Here is a 15,390-nt window from a genome sequence, read left to right as displayed (position 1 = left end):
AGCTGCCATCTGCAGGCATGCATCCTGGTGTCCTTCTAGAGACCAAGAAAGAATTTGCTTGTTTGTATTGGACATGTGTCTCAGCTGATAAATATTAATTGCATCTGGATTTACACAACAAAAATGTATTCATGAAAGTTTTCAAGCTTGCGATTTGGCAGCCACATTTGAACGGAGCCTAGAAAAGGTGCTATTTCCCTTCCAAGCTGTCCCTGGGGTCCTGGTAAGGACCAGGTGCAGCTCACCACCCACCGGTGACATCATGATTTTCTGCTTTTGCACCTTGTTTACATTTTCCTCACCTTTCTAGAATTCTGGATTTGGTCCCTTGGGATTTAACACAAATGTGTGTTCTCCTAGAAGCATTTCCTGAGCACCTTATTTCATCCTGGCCTAGACACTCCTTGTCCGTGTTCCTAGAGCATCCTGTACATAATTGCCCTGTGCAGTCCTGGAGCAGTTCTGTGTGACAGCCCCCTTGGAGTTTCAGGGCTGGCTACAACATGAGCTAGTCATCTGATACTCTAAAATTTAATAAGACACCAGGCCTACTCAGTGACTATTTGTGGAGTAGATAAGGTACCTGAAATCTATCTTGGGGCTCTCCTCATCCTCTTACTTCCTCTTTTCCTCTGTGGCGCCCTCTCTGCCTCAAGCCATGATCTTTTCGCCTCACCCCTCAACCAGTTGATTGTGTTCCACAGTACCTCATTACACATGCATTCATTTTGATAGACATCTTCCAGACATATTCTCCTTACCTCCAAACAATGCCCCATGGGGGAGCATGGAGCTTTGTGCTTGGCAGACATTATCGTCTCTCAGATCACAGTTTGACAAAGCATGGCCTACATTTTTTCACTCAGGTTGCTTCTTAGGTTTGTCCTCTTCCATTAATGTCCCAAAGTCCGTGAGTAAACACCCACAGCAGCTATGTGTGAAAAGTGGCCAATTTTGTCTTCTGTTAATATTAATAACAATGCTTGGACTTTTTTTTTTGGCTGTTGTTATTGTCACTGATCATACCTTTGATAGCAATAGAATTGAATTTGTTAGGGCAAATTTAAAAAATATTTAATTCAAATATGATGACCACATCTGCACTTTCAAATATGTGTGACTTTATAATATATAAATATATTAGCTTTCCTAGTACATATTATAATAACTATATAATCATTACATTCTACCTATAATTACAGATTATGGATATATGAAAATAATAAAACCATATGTCAGTGATAATAGTTTTTATATAGGAAAGTAAATCATTCCCACCAAGTTTCATATTTATACCTGAAATACATTTTGCATTGAACAGCAGGAGCTGTTTCTAAATCTGCATCCTTGGCTTTGATGCATTTGGGTATGTATTGAGCTGGGATCTGTATTCAGATGTGTGTTTATCTGTTGAGTATTGTGCACTGATGTTTGCAGAGCAGTTTCAGAGTTACACAAATTTAGTAAATAAAAAGAATATTTATTCTTTTGGGTCCCAGATGCTACTTATTTCTTCCCTCCAAGAAGGGAACGACCTTTTATTTGAATTTAGTTCCTTTGAAGACTCCTCCAAAGCTCAACAAGATTACAGTGAGGAAGCGTTCTTCCAATTCTTTGTCTACAAAATGGGCTTCTATACAATGGCATTCTGATTGTTCAGTGTGACAAGACGCATGATTGCAAGCAATCCAAACAAACTGTCTTGTATAAAACCAACAAACACCGAATGTTGCAGTATTTGAGGACCATGGTCGGCACTGTGAGGGCAAAGGAGACGCACAGTGTGTAACCCTCTCCTCCTCCGCACTTACTGCTGAACACAAGAGACAAAACAGAGGGGGGAGCCTATCTGGGACCATGGGCCACTTCTTACGACCCAAGGATTGCGTGCTTCACTCACATACAAGTCAGCCATGCATTGTTGTGTTAGCCCATCCTTCTTCTGTATTGTGAGGAGAAGGCAGGCTTCACAATGCAAATATGATGAGACGAAGCAGTTCTTTTGGTGCAAGTGACGGCTCACTTAGGATGTTTATTTTGTGGTTGTAGCGGTGATTCATGAGTTTTGAGGTACAGGATGAAGCTGGGTCACATGAGTCAAACGGGGAGAGATTATAGTCATTTTTGAGCGTTGCTGCCTCATTTCGTTCTGAGGATCAGCTTCTCCTTTCATCTATGTAACAGAAAATGACAGTCAGCCTAAGCTTTTGGCTGGAGTTCTCGTTTCTTCATTGGATCAGCTAAGGTCCAATGAATAAAACACGGGGATGTGTTAAATCTAGCCAGAAGAGATAATGACGGTCACCTCATATTGATCAAGAAGAAATCCATAAACAAGTAGACTTCACATTTCTTAGCAATATGCACTAAACACAATTTAGTTTCATAAAACAAATACTTCAAGCTGAGACTTCACTGATCAACTCCAACACTGTAACAGAGGGTGATTTCAGTACTCTACTCTTACTAAGGTTTTTCTGGACAGAAATAAGTAAACTTTGGAGCTAAATGACATCATAGATCAAATGGGTTTCACAGCTATCTACAGGACACTCTGCCCAAACACTGCAGAATACACATTCTTTTCAGCAGACTTGGAAACATTCTGAAACAGTGCACATATTAGGATACAAAGTAAGTCTCATGGAATATGGAAAAATGAAAAACTTCTTTTATTCTATATAACAACAACGAAATAAAGCCAGAAATCCGCAGCAAGGGGAACTACACAAACTCATGGAGATTAAACACTTCATTATTAAATGACAAGCATGTCACCGAGGAAACTGAGAAGCCAATAACTCTGTTCTTAGAACTGAAGGAAAGCGAGTAGAGAACATACCCCAGCCAACAGGCAGTCCCGAGAAGCAAAGCAATTGCTCTAAGTGCCTACATTAGAAGTCAGAGGAGCTTCAAATAATTGCTTTATGATGAACCATATGACTTGTAAAATCAAAAACAAAGCTTACAAAGCAATAAATAAAATCAGTGAACTAGAAATGAAGAAAAAGAAATGTTTTTCTTTTCATTTTTTTTCCCATTTTTAATTATTTGACCAAAAGAGTCAATGAAATAAAGAGTTGGTTCTTTGGAAAGACATGCAGAGTTGACAACTCTCAGCCAAATTAATCAAGAGAAAAGAGAGATAAGACCCAAAATGATAGAGATGAAAAAGTAGATATTACAACAGATACCAGTATTCAGAAAATCCTAAAGATGTATCTCGAAAACAGATATTCTACCAAATTTGAAAATCTAAAGGAAATGGATGAATAGATGAAAGTTTAGATGCACATGACCTACCAGATTAAACTAAGAGGCAGAAGAACTCTATAAACAGCTTAAACAGGCCCACAACAAGCAATGGGTTTGAAGCAGTAATTTAAAAAAATTCATTAAAAATGCCCAGGCCAGATGGATTCACTGAAGAATTCTACCAGAACTTAAAAAAAAAATAAAACCAATGTTTCTTAAATGTTTCTGTGTGGTGAATGAGAATGGCCCCCATAGTCGTATATTTGAATACTTGGTCCCCAGTTGGTGGAACTGTTTGGGAAGGATTGAGAAGTATGGCATCGTTGGAGTAGGTGTGTCCCTGGGAGCGGGCTTTGAGGTTTCAAAAGCTCACATGATTTTCCAGTTAGCGCCCTCTCTTTCATTGTTGTGGTTCAAGATACAAGCTCTCAACTACTGCTCTAGTGTCATGCCTGCTGCCATGTCCTCACCCTGATGGCCATGGAACCCTTCTGAAGCCGTGTGCTTCTTTCTTCTGTCATTTGCCTTGGTTATGGTGTTAGCACAGGCATAGACAAGTACATCAAATGGATAGTCCACTATGATCAAGTTGACTTTATTCCAAAGGTTTGGGAATGATTCAACATTCAAAAACTAACATATGGAACTTATTACATAAATGTCCTCAAGGACAAAAATCACAGGATCATCTCAATACAAATAATAAATGCCAAAAAAAGCCTTTGTCAAAAAAAAAAATATCTAGGGAAGTAGAAAGAGACAAGATCTTCTGAGTAAATTGGGAGCATGGGTACCTTGGGAGAAGGGTTGAAGGGGAGGGGAGAGGCAGGGAGGGGAGCAGAGAAAAAGGTAGAGTCCAATAAAAACCAAATATATATATATATATATATATATATTCAAACATCCATTGATGATAAAAATCCCTAGAGAGAATAGAAATGGAAGGAACATATCTCAACATAATAAAAGCTATATATGACAGACATCATGCTAAGTAGAGAACTTAAAGCATTTCCACTAAAATCAGTAAGACAAACCTGCCAGTTCTCTCTACACCTTTATAAAAGAGTACTTGAAGTGTTATCTAAAGCAAAGACAAAAGAAAGAAATAAAATGGCTACAAATAGGGCACAAAGTCAAAGTCTCTCCATTTACGATTTGTATGATTCTAAACAATAAGAATCCCCAACGAGAACACTAGAAAATTCTTAGAACGGATAGATACTTTCAGCAAAGTGGCAGGATATAAAATTAACATGCAAAAATCATTAGCTTTCCTATACAGTAATGAAACTATATTGAGAAGGAAATTAGGGAACCAGGCCTACCCACAGTAGCTTATAAAAACCTTGGAATAAACCTACGCAAGGGAGGAAATGTCTAGCTTTTTTTTTTTATTGCTGTGATAAAGACCACCACCAGGAGTAACTTGGAGTGGAAAGGATTTATTTCACTTTAGAAGGTTATGGTCTATCATTGAGGGCAGTCAGGGCAGGAGCGGATGCAGAGGCCATGGGGGAGCGCTGCTTACTGACTTGCTCAGTCTGCTTTCTAATTTAAACCAAGACCACCTGTTGATTTAAATTGAGTGGGCTGGGCCCTTCCACGTCATTCTCTAATCAAGAAAATGCTCTCCAGACCCAAAGATCCCTCTTCCCAGATGACCCTAATTATGTCAAGGTGACGAAAAACAAAACAAAACACAACAAAACAACAACAGCAAAAAAAAAAACCCATGACAGCGAAAGACATACAATTAAAGCTTTAAAACACTGAAGAAAGAAATTAAGGAAGACACTAGAACATGGAAAGGCCTCCAATGTTCATATAAATAAATACTGTGAAAATCCTACCATTCTACCTAAAGCAATTTACAGATTTGATGCAATCCCAATCAAAATTCCAGGGCTTTTGTTCTTTACAAAATCAGTAAAAGCAATCTTAAAATTTATATGGAAACACAAAATACCCCCCCCCCCCCCCAGCTGCCAGATACTCAAAGCATCCCTGAGCAAAAAGAAAGATGTTGGAGGTATGATCATACCTGATTTCAGGTTATATTACAGAGACACAGTAATAAAAACAATGTTGCTGTGGAATATTACTTAACTATGTAAAGGTGTGTTACAATTGTTTATGCTGCATTTGTTTAGGCAAAGATATGTTGCATTTGTTTATGTTGCATTTGTTTAGTTATGTAGATATGTTGCTGTTTTACCTTGCCTGCCCAAGACACTTGATTGGTCTAATAAAAGCAGAACGGCCAATAGCTAGAGAGTAGAAGGCAGGGCTGGTGGGTAGAGGAAACAAATAAGAGAAGGATTCTAGGCTCAAGACAGAATGAGAGAGAGAGAGAGAGAGAGAGAGAGAGAGAGAGAGAGAGAGAGAGAGAGAGAGAGAGGAAGAAGAAGAAGAAGAAGAAGAAGAAGAAGAAGAAGAAGAAGAAGAAGAAGAAGAAGAAGAAGAGGAGAAGGGAGGGAGAAGGAGAGAAAGAGACCTCACAGGGCCAGGCAGGCAGGCAGGCAGTTACCAGTCAGCCAGACACTGAATTGGGCATACAGAATGAAAGAAAAATAAAAAATTTCAAGACAAAATGTAGATGAGAAGAAACAGGTTAATTTAAGTTATAAGAGCTAGTGGGAAGCCAGGCGGTAGTGGGCACACCTTTAATCCCAGCACTCGGGAGGCAGAGGCAGGCTGATCTCTGTGAGTTCAAGGCCAGCCTGGTCTACAAGAGCTAGTTCCAGGATACACTCTAAAACTACAGCAAAACCCTGTTTGTCTCAAAAAACAAACAAACGAGCTAGTGGGACAAGCATAAAATAAGATTGATCATTCATAACCAATAAGAAGTCTCCATGTCATGATTTGGGAGCTGACTGGTGGCCCAAAAAACCCTGCTACACAACATGGCATGGGCTTCCCAACGGACATGTAGGTCAATGAGACACATAGCCTAGAAAACCCATATAGAAATTATCTCTTTTCTGAAAAACTTAATTTATTCTTTGACACGTTTCTGGGTCTAGGAATTGAACCAAGGACCTCGAGCATGAGAGACAGCTGTCCATCCATGTGCTCCAGCCCCTGTTCTTTTGTTTGACACTTTCAGAGATAGATAGGAGATGTTCAGATCACACGAAACCCTTTAACATCTTTTATACTTCTCTCCTCCCACCAGTCCCTCTTCCTTCCTCCCAGTCCCCATCTCACTCTCAGGCCCTTTGTTGTTGTTTTTGTCCTGTGACATGCAGGGTTTAACCAGGGCCACATGCCTGAGCCTGAGCCTGGGCCTGACGGATCCGCCAGAGCATGATTGACTCACTAGCAGCTGCCTGATTCTTTTTGACAAGTTGCCAAAATACACACTGTAGAAAAGACAGCATCATCAGCAAATGGTGCTGGGGAAACGAGGTGTCTACAAGTGGAAGAATATTACTAGATTCTTATCTCTTGCTCTTCACAAAACCAACTGCAAGCTGACAAAACATTTCAGCATATAAACTGGAAATGCTGGAGGAAAAGGAGCAAGTTCACTGCAGCACACAGGCACACGGCTCTCGAAATAAGACTCCTTTATCTAGGAAGGAAGGCCAACAATTAAATAAAATCTTGAGAAATTACTCATTTTCTGTATATCAATAGAGTGAAGGTTAACCAGAGAATGGGAAGAAATCTTTTCAGCCATATGTTAGTATTAGTTAGGGTTCTCCAAAGGAACAGAACTGATAGTGTATATGTATATGTATATATCTATGTGTGTATATAGACATGTAAATAAATCCCACATATATACACACAGATTTGTATGTATACATATATACATATACATGCATATACAAGGGATCTATTAGAATGGCTTATAGGATGTGGTTTGTGGTCATTCAGCAATGGCTGGCTTATGACAGAAAAGCCAAGGATTCAGTAGGTGCTCAGCCCACCAGGCTGAATGTCTCTGCAGACCCACTTTGGTGCTGCAGGATTCCAAGAGAGCTGCCAGTGTTCAGTCTATGCTGGAATCCTGATGAAGGTGGGTTAATACCAGCTGCAGCAACAGGATAAATAAACTTACCTGCCAGTGTGGTGGGATAAGGAGACAAAAAGCAGTTTCCTTTTTCCAGGTCTTTTTATATGACCAAAGGTGTGGTCCAGGTTTAGGCTTGGTCTTTTACCTTCAAATAATCTGATTAAGAAAATCCCTTGTGCTGGAGAGGTGGCTCAGCAGTTAAGAGCATTTCCTGTTCTTCCAAAGGTCCTGAGTTCAATTCCCAGCAACCACACGGTGGTTCTCAACCATCTGTAATGAGGTCTGGTGCCCTCTTCTGGCCTGCAAGCATACATGCAGACAGAATATTGTATACATAATAAATAAATAAATATTTAAAAAAAAGAAAAGAAAATCCCTTACAGGAGTACCCAGAAGTTTGGGTTTTAGTTGATTCCTGATGTAGTCAAGTTGATCAGCCATCACAATATCTTACTGAGGAATGAGAATTAGGATATAGAAACAACTGAAGAAAATTAAACCTCAAGAAAACAATCCAATTTAAAAGAGAAAAGGGGCCAGGGAGCTGAGTAAGGAGTTTTCAAAAGAAGAAATTAAATAACAAACATTTTAAAGAAGAGTTTAACATCATTAACCATCAGGGAAATGCAAATTAAACTACTTTGAGATTCCATCTGACTCCAGTCAGAAAAGCTACTACTAAAAAAGCAAATGACAACAGATATTGGTAAGTATTTGGGGGAAAGAACCCTTATTCAGCATTGGTGAAACTGATGCAGCCACTATGGAACCATGTGGAGGTTATTCGGAGAGCTAAAAATAAAATTATCATATGACCTAGATATACCCCTCCTGGGTATATCTATGTCTATCTATATCCAAAGGGCTCCATATCCTTCTACAGTGAAACTTACATGTCCATGTTCACAATAGGTAGGCAATGGACTTATCCTAGATGCTCATCAGCTGATGAATGGATTTTAAAAATGGGATACACATTCATGAAGGAATTTTATCCTGTTGTATAAAAATGATATTTCAGAAAAATGGATGAAACTGGAAAACATGTTTAGTAAGGCAATCAGAGTCCAGCAACACAGTGACTACATGTTCTTTTTCATATGCAGATCCTGGCTTTGAAGTTTTAGTTCTGTGCCTCCTTCGGGAAGGGAGCCATGGTGAGCAGAGAGTGCTAAGGTGTGTGTGTGTGCGAGAGAGGGGGCGGGGGTAAATACATATGTTAAAGTGAGAGAGTACACGGTATAGAAATGTTTATGTGGAAATGAGTTGGGAGAAGAGGACAAAGGTGGGGGAGGAGGGAAGGCGAATCAAAACTATGTATGAAGCCTGTTACTTTATATGCTAACTTGATGTAGGTGGTCCTTCTGTATACGTGTTGCTTTTATTCGTTAATGAATAAAGAAGCTGTTTCAGCCAGTGTCTTAGCAGAGTAGAGCTTGGTGGGGAAAACAAAACTGAATGCTGGGAGAAAGAAGGAGGAGTCAGGGAGAAGGCCATGGAGTCCCATCAGACAGATGCCGAATGGAACTTTACCTGGTAAGCCACAGCCATGTAGCGATACACAGATGAATAGAAATGGGTTAAATTGAGATATAAGAGTTAAGCAGTGATTTAATTAATACAGTTTCTGTGTGGTTATTTCAGGTCTGAGTTGTTGGGAGGTTGGGAAATGAACTAGCAGCCTTTTACAACACTTAACTAGATTTTTTTTTTAAGTTTGACTGGAGGTATCCTGCACAGTTAGATAGTGTCCTCCTGGAAGTCATAGTATCTTAAATGAAAGCTCTAGGGCTACATCTGTGTCATTTCCCTATGTGTTATTGGCCAGAGGCTTGCAAATCAAGACAAGCTATTGCCATTGTTCTTGGCTGCCCACTAGACTAGATGGTAAAGGCCCACTGCTGAAGACACAACACACATTGGATGCAGGACACAGAGAACTCAAGCTGCTGGAAGCACCTCCCCCCACCCACCCCATGTTTGGCTCATATTCAGAGGACTGGAAGTTGCTGTGTAGGGTGAGAAAAGCCATCTGCAGTCTTACCCATAGGTGGACTGCGTGCTATAAATGCTATAAAATTGGAAAATCAGACAGGCAAATTATGTTCACTCGTGCAACACTGGTGTCTTTGTTTCTGATTGGATTTGAGGTCCACCTCAAGGGAGGGAATACATGCCTGGTACTTATAAACAGGATCAAAGTCCCAAGGCTAAGGAGGCCACAGGCCCTAGGGGAGGACTTACCCTGGCTGCTTTACTTTACGGACTTGCTGTCAAACAAAATGTTTATACCCACAGCCTCCCATGCCTCAGGTCTGAGAAGCTTCGTTTTGCAATGGATTATTACTGCAAATCCTCATAGCTGGTCACAGTGTTGAGACTAAGTGACCGTTGTGTGTTCAACCATACATGGGATATGTTTGCAAGAGCTGGAGGATGGAGATAGTGCTGTAAATGCTGTCTTTGAGATATGACATGGTCCATGCCATCATGAACACGCATCCACTGTGGTTCTCTGCACAAGGCATCAGGGTGGGAGGAGAACTCAGTGGGAGGCGGCAGAAGGCCGCAGAAGTGGAGGATAGGAGGGGTCGTGGAGGATGAGGAAGATCAACAAGCCTATAATAATGTAAGAATTATCAACTTAAAAATATACACACTTACTGCTAGATATTTTGTTTTGATGCTATTATAAATGAAGTTTAAATTTTTTGTTTTGGATTGTTTATAAGTAGCATACAGTGATTTTATTTTAATTTTTATTATTGATTGATGATTGATTGGAGACAGGCCTTGCTAGGGGTGCAGGCTGGCCTTGATCTCACAATCGTTCTGTCTCACACTCCATGAGCGGGGAGTGCAGGCTACACTTAACTTATTTAGTTTGTTTAGGGATTATGCATAGGGAGCTTGTGCATGCTAGGTAAGCACTATTGATTTCTGAATATTGATTTTATGTGCTGACACCTTGCTGAACTGCTTGACTAGCTATATATTTTCCTTGGATTTACTATGATTTCCTAGACATGAGCTCACACTGTCTGAAAATGTACCTTCACTTTTCCTTTGAAATTAGTGAAATTAGTACTAGCCTTGCTCTTGATCTTAGGGAAGTAATACTTTGTGTTGTTTTCTACACACACACACACACACACACACACACACACACACACACACACACACACTTTGTTTTAAAACAGGCTTTTGTTAGTAGTCCAGGCTGTCCTTGATCTCATGATTCTCCTATGTCAACTTTCTGGGGCCAGAATTTCAGGTGTGAGCCGTCATGCCTGGATAATAGTGGTTTTTTGTTTGTTTTGTTTGTTTGGTTGCTGAGTCATCCCTCCAGCCCAGTGAATGCTGGGACTACAAGTGTCAGCCACTGCACCTGGATCTAGATGATTTTTATGTCAATTCCTCGCCCAGAATCCCAGGGAAGTAATAGTCTGTATGTATTTCAGTCCATAAGTCTTGTGTTAGTTGTGGGTTTTTCAGATTCCCTCTTATGGGGGTGTCTGAGAGAGGCAAGACAGAACAGAGGCAATGGAAAAGCTGCGGGGTCTCTCACAGAAGTTCTGTGGCCCGCTCCTCGGACTAAGTACCAAGGGAAATGAATAGCCGAAGGGTGTGCAGGTTATCCAAGAAGAGAGCCAGACGGTGCCAAGTCAATAAAGGCAGAACAGGCTTCAAACTAGAAACGGACTTGATCTGTAGGAAGGTAAAATTGTTTTTCTTACTCACTCAAATAGTAAACTGAGGCTGTTGATGACAGTTATTATTAATCAACAAATAGCCTTAAAATAATGATTTCTTTCTTTCATAAGATAACTAGCAAGGAATGCATATAACAATAGTTTCCACAATGAGTTCTTTTTGGGTGTTTGTTCTGCTCAAGATGAATCAATCTAACATTAAAGTGAGTGAATTTAAAAGGCTGAAATTATTTCTGAATTAGCATTGGTTTTTAGGAGCCTCCTATGGAACAGTGGGGAATCTCTAATTGATTTGGAGTCAGAATAATTCACGGCAAAGACAATGCCATTGTAAGAGGAAATCAATTATATTTCCCCATGTAAAGACTTTTGGAAAGCTGACTAAAATTTGGGCCTTGAAACATTAAAAGAAACATTTGTTCATCTATATGAAACTAAATTACACCTTTGTATATTGTAGAATTACCATATCAGAGATATGATTTCATATAGAATGCAGATACACACTATGAGATTCCTTGGAAGAAAATTGCTATATTGTGTTTTAATTTTCAATAAGTTTTCATGTTTGTAGACAAAGTCTTAGGTATCTGAAGCTGACCTTGAACTTCATATGTAGCTGAGGCTGGCCTGGAACTCCTTCCTGACCCCACTGCCTTCTGAGTGTTGTGGTTGCAGGTATGCATCACAATCTCTGGCATGCATCTTAATTTTTAAAAGTACACTGAAGTTCTTGAATTGGGCTTAGAATTCAAAACAAAAATATTTTATTTTCTACCTTTTCAACATCTTGTACGTTTTGAGCTGTGTACATCATTGTATCCACAGAAAGGTGAGCGGGGCTGGATGCATGGTGTGCGATTCCCAAAGAATCAATAAAGAATTATCTTAAAAAAAAAACCCTTCTGATTCATTTAACTTGAGAACACTATCTGCTTCCTGTTAGGATTTGACCACAGATACATACTCATTTTGTCATCCCGATTTAGTTATGAGTTTTTGCTAAAGAAGCATTGTCTATTATAAAACATAACACTTAGCATAGTATTCCTAAGTAAATTTTCTTTCTGACATAGCTTTTGATTTTTTTCTAAATGTAGTATTTTTTCCCATCTATTTAGTTTTCTTTGTAACTTTTAAAAAAATTTCTTCCCCAAAAGATAGTGGAACAGAGAAAACACTGTGTAAGACATGTTTCTTCCTGGACACTTCCCTTCTGGGCTAACTACATTTCTTTTTCAATGATCTTAGGAATTGTCTAGACTTTTATTCAACGTCTATGGAGTCCTGTGACCTAAGCTGGTTTTCTTCTTTACTCCGCTGCAGCGCACACACTTGAGGAGTTTCCCAGAGAATGGTACCCGAGTGGCAAACTTTGAGGCCTTGAGTATTTTAAATCGTTTTTTGAAGATTGGAGTTATAGAAAGTGGACTGAACATAATTTCCTTCAGAGTTTTGAAGGCATTGCATTATTTTCTCATGTATTGTTTTAGTTCAGAGGCACAGTTTCCTTTGTTGAAGAGGCTAGCCTGGTAGTCACAAATATAGGACAAAAGCCAAGGACAGTGGGATCACCTATAGTCCTAACTATTCAGGAGACTCGGGCAGGAGACTCTTGTTGCAAAGTGCAATGTTATTCTAAGTTCTTAATTTTCAAATGTATCATTAAAGAACATTGTATCTCTGAAAGTTTGTGATTGTATCCCTTATGTGTTACGGCATGCACTCTAGGACTGGCAACATTGAGATTTTAATTGTGACCTACCCCCAGGATATATAAGTAGCCAACAGTTGTCAGGGGACAGTGAGAGGCATTTTCTTCAGTCGCGCAGCCAATTGTAATAAGTAACTTTAATTAAACTCATTTTTTTCCCCACCAATCTCTACTTGGGTGGAACCATTTCTTTCTAGGGCAAATAGATGGCTGTTCATCTTCCCAAGACAAGTTCATGCTCATTGTGGTTGGTCTTGGACACACCCTTCCATTCCAAATACTCATGTCTTTCAATTCTGACATTTTCTTTGCCTTAGTATAGAAGATATTTGTGTAAACTTTCTAATACTGTACCAAATATCTGAGCCGATCAGTTTATAAAGGAGAAAGCTTTGCTTGGCTCAGGGTTTCGGAGGTTTCAGGTCCTAGGTAACAGGCCCGGTGTGACAACGCTTTGAGGTGGAGAGTGTCTAGAGCGAGCGCTGCTCTCTGTTGACAGGATACAAGAGGCAGAGAGGGACGAGAGGGTCCTGCTGTACCACCGTCCCCTTCCAGGGCAGCAGCCTTCCAATACTGTCATCCTGTGTGGAAGTCTTTGCCCTGTGGTCTTTGGAGGCTGTTTAAGATGACACCGGTGGCAGCCCTTATATGGCTAATGTGGATTGCCAACTTGACAGGATCTAAACTCACCTGGGAGGCGAGCCTGTGAAGGAGTTTCTGGATTAACTGTGTTAACTGAGGGGAAGACCCACTTTAAATGTGGAAAATATTATCTCACTGTGTGTAGGTACCATCCAGGCTAGGGTTCTGGACGTGGAAGGTACCATCCCTCTGGCTTTGGCGGGAGAGGTCTCTCATTGGCCGGGAGTTGGACTGAATAAAAAGAAAGGGGATTGGAGGACCCTGGGATTGTCGCTCAATGCTTCCTGACTGCAGAGCAACACGGCCTCAAGCTCCCATTGCTGTGACTTCCCTAGGATGAGCTGTACTCTGCACTGTGAGTCAAAATAAACCCGTTTCCTTCTGTTGCTTTCGTCAGGCACATAGTGAGTTCGAGGTCTGCCTGGTATGTGTGGAGGGACTCTCTGAAGAGTGCATAGGCACTAATCAAAGCTTTTATGTGAGGAGGGCCCCCACTATAAATCTGTAGATCCTCTTCTTTTAGTGTTTAATTTCTTAAACAAGCATTCTCAAAGGTATATGCAAAGAGACAGATGGATGCAGACATTCTGGAAGCAGAGTGGGTGAGCATGATCATGAGTCTTACCCTTTACTACAAATACTTCCGTCTTATCCCACTCAGCGATGAGCTGGTGAGTGTGCACAGCTAGCTGGCTACGGCACAATGCCAGCAACAAAAGCTGGCCTGACACTTAGGATGGGCCATCACAGGCGCTGTAAAAATTCCCATGGGCAATTTTGAACTCAACGTCAATGTGGAATGGGGAAGATATACACATTATATTACTATAGAGTGCTTCCACCACACATGTATAATATAGATAGCCTGAAGAGAATAAATTATAGTGAAATATGGTAAAAAAATTCAGAAGTTGTATGCTCTGAGTACCTGTCACATTTGCTTTTTAATTAATTTATTTAGTGTGCTTATCAGTCTAATTGTAAAATGTGGCTACCTTCAACAGCTGCCTTATGGGACCCGTGGAAGACTAGCAGTTGGTTCCCGTGAACTGGTAAAATGCGCTCTAGAGCATCTCTTCTGTGTCTGGGTACTGTAACCCTGCTCCATCTGCTCTTCCTGACTACAGGGCTCCTACTGCCCATTTTCTCTTGAGACTGCAGTTCTGATTGCCTGAAGGAGCTGGGTGATGCAGGATAGAAAAGCCAGTCCAACTGGTTCAGGGTCTTGTTTCATCTCAGGGCCCATATAATAGAGGGAGAGAACCATTGCCTCCAAGTTGTCTGCATGTGCGTGCACACACCACACACACACACACACACACACACACACACACACACACACACACACAAGCACCACAAAACTAATAAAGTAGTTCTTGTGGCAAAATTACTGACAGAGAAACTTATGGAAGAGCAGTTAATTTTGCTCTTAGCACCAGAGGACCAGTCCCTTGTGGGAGGGAAGGCATGGCCTTAAACTTTTACATCTCTCTAACGTCTTCTGCTACACAGCCCTCCTCTCTTGCTTCTGCTATAAAGAAAGTGTCCCTGCTGGCTCCTAGGGCAGCTCCTCAGTTCCTGAGCAGCTGCAGGGATTCCTGCTCCCTAACTTCTAATATGTTGATGCCAATTGTTGGTTATTCTCTTCTTTCTCATTTCCTTCACCCATTTTAGTGGCAGGAAATAAATGAGTGTTCAATTAAGTTTGTTTACCTGGGAGGTTGCTCAATAAATATTGTATTTAAAATTTGTTGGATTGATCTAGAATTCCTGGAGTGCTAGTAGCCCCGACTAAATCCAGTCAATTAACAGGCACCCACTCTCGGCTGATTTAGTATATGACAGTGTCCTGGACCATAAGACATTTCCTTTATGTTCCTTTTAAAAAATAAAGTGTGAAATTTTAGTTTTTAAAGAAAATATACAAAGACCATACAGAATATTCTCATATCCTACCACCAATATTTATTACTTCAATAAACCACATTTGCAACAACTAATGAAACCTTATTTATTTATTATCAGTCAAAGTTCATTTT

This window comes from Microtus pennsylvanicus, chromosome 14, assembly GCF_037038515.1.
Source record: "Microtus pennsylvanicus isolate mMicPen1 chromosome 14, mMicPen1.hap1, whole genome shotgun sequence".
In the NCBI taxonomy this organism is placed as follows: domain Eukaryota; kingdom Metazoa; phylum Chordata; class Mammalia; order Rodentia; family Cricetidae; genus Microtus; species Microtus pennsylvanicus.
The sequence above is the reverse complement of the archived record's forward strand: the minus strand, read 5'-3'. Positions refer to the sequence as shown.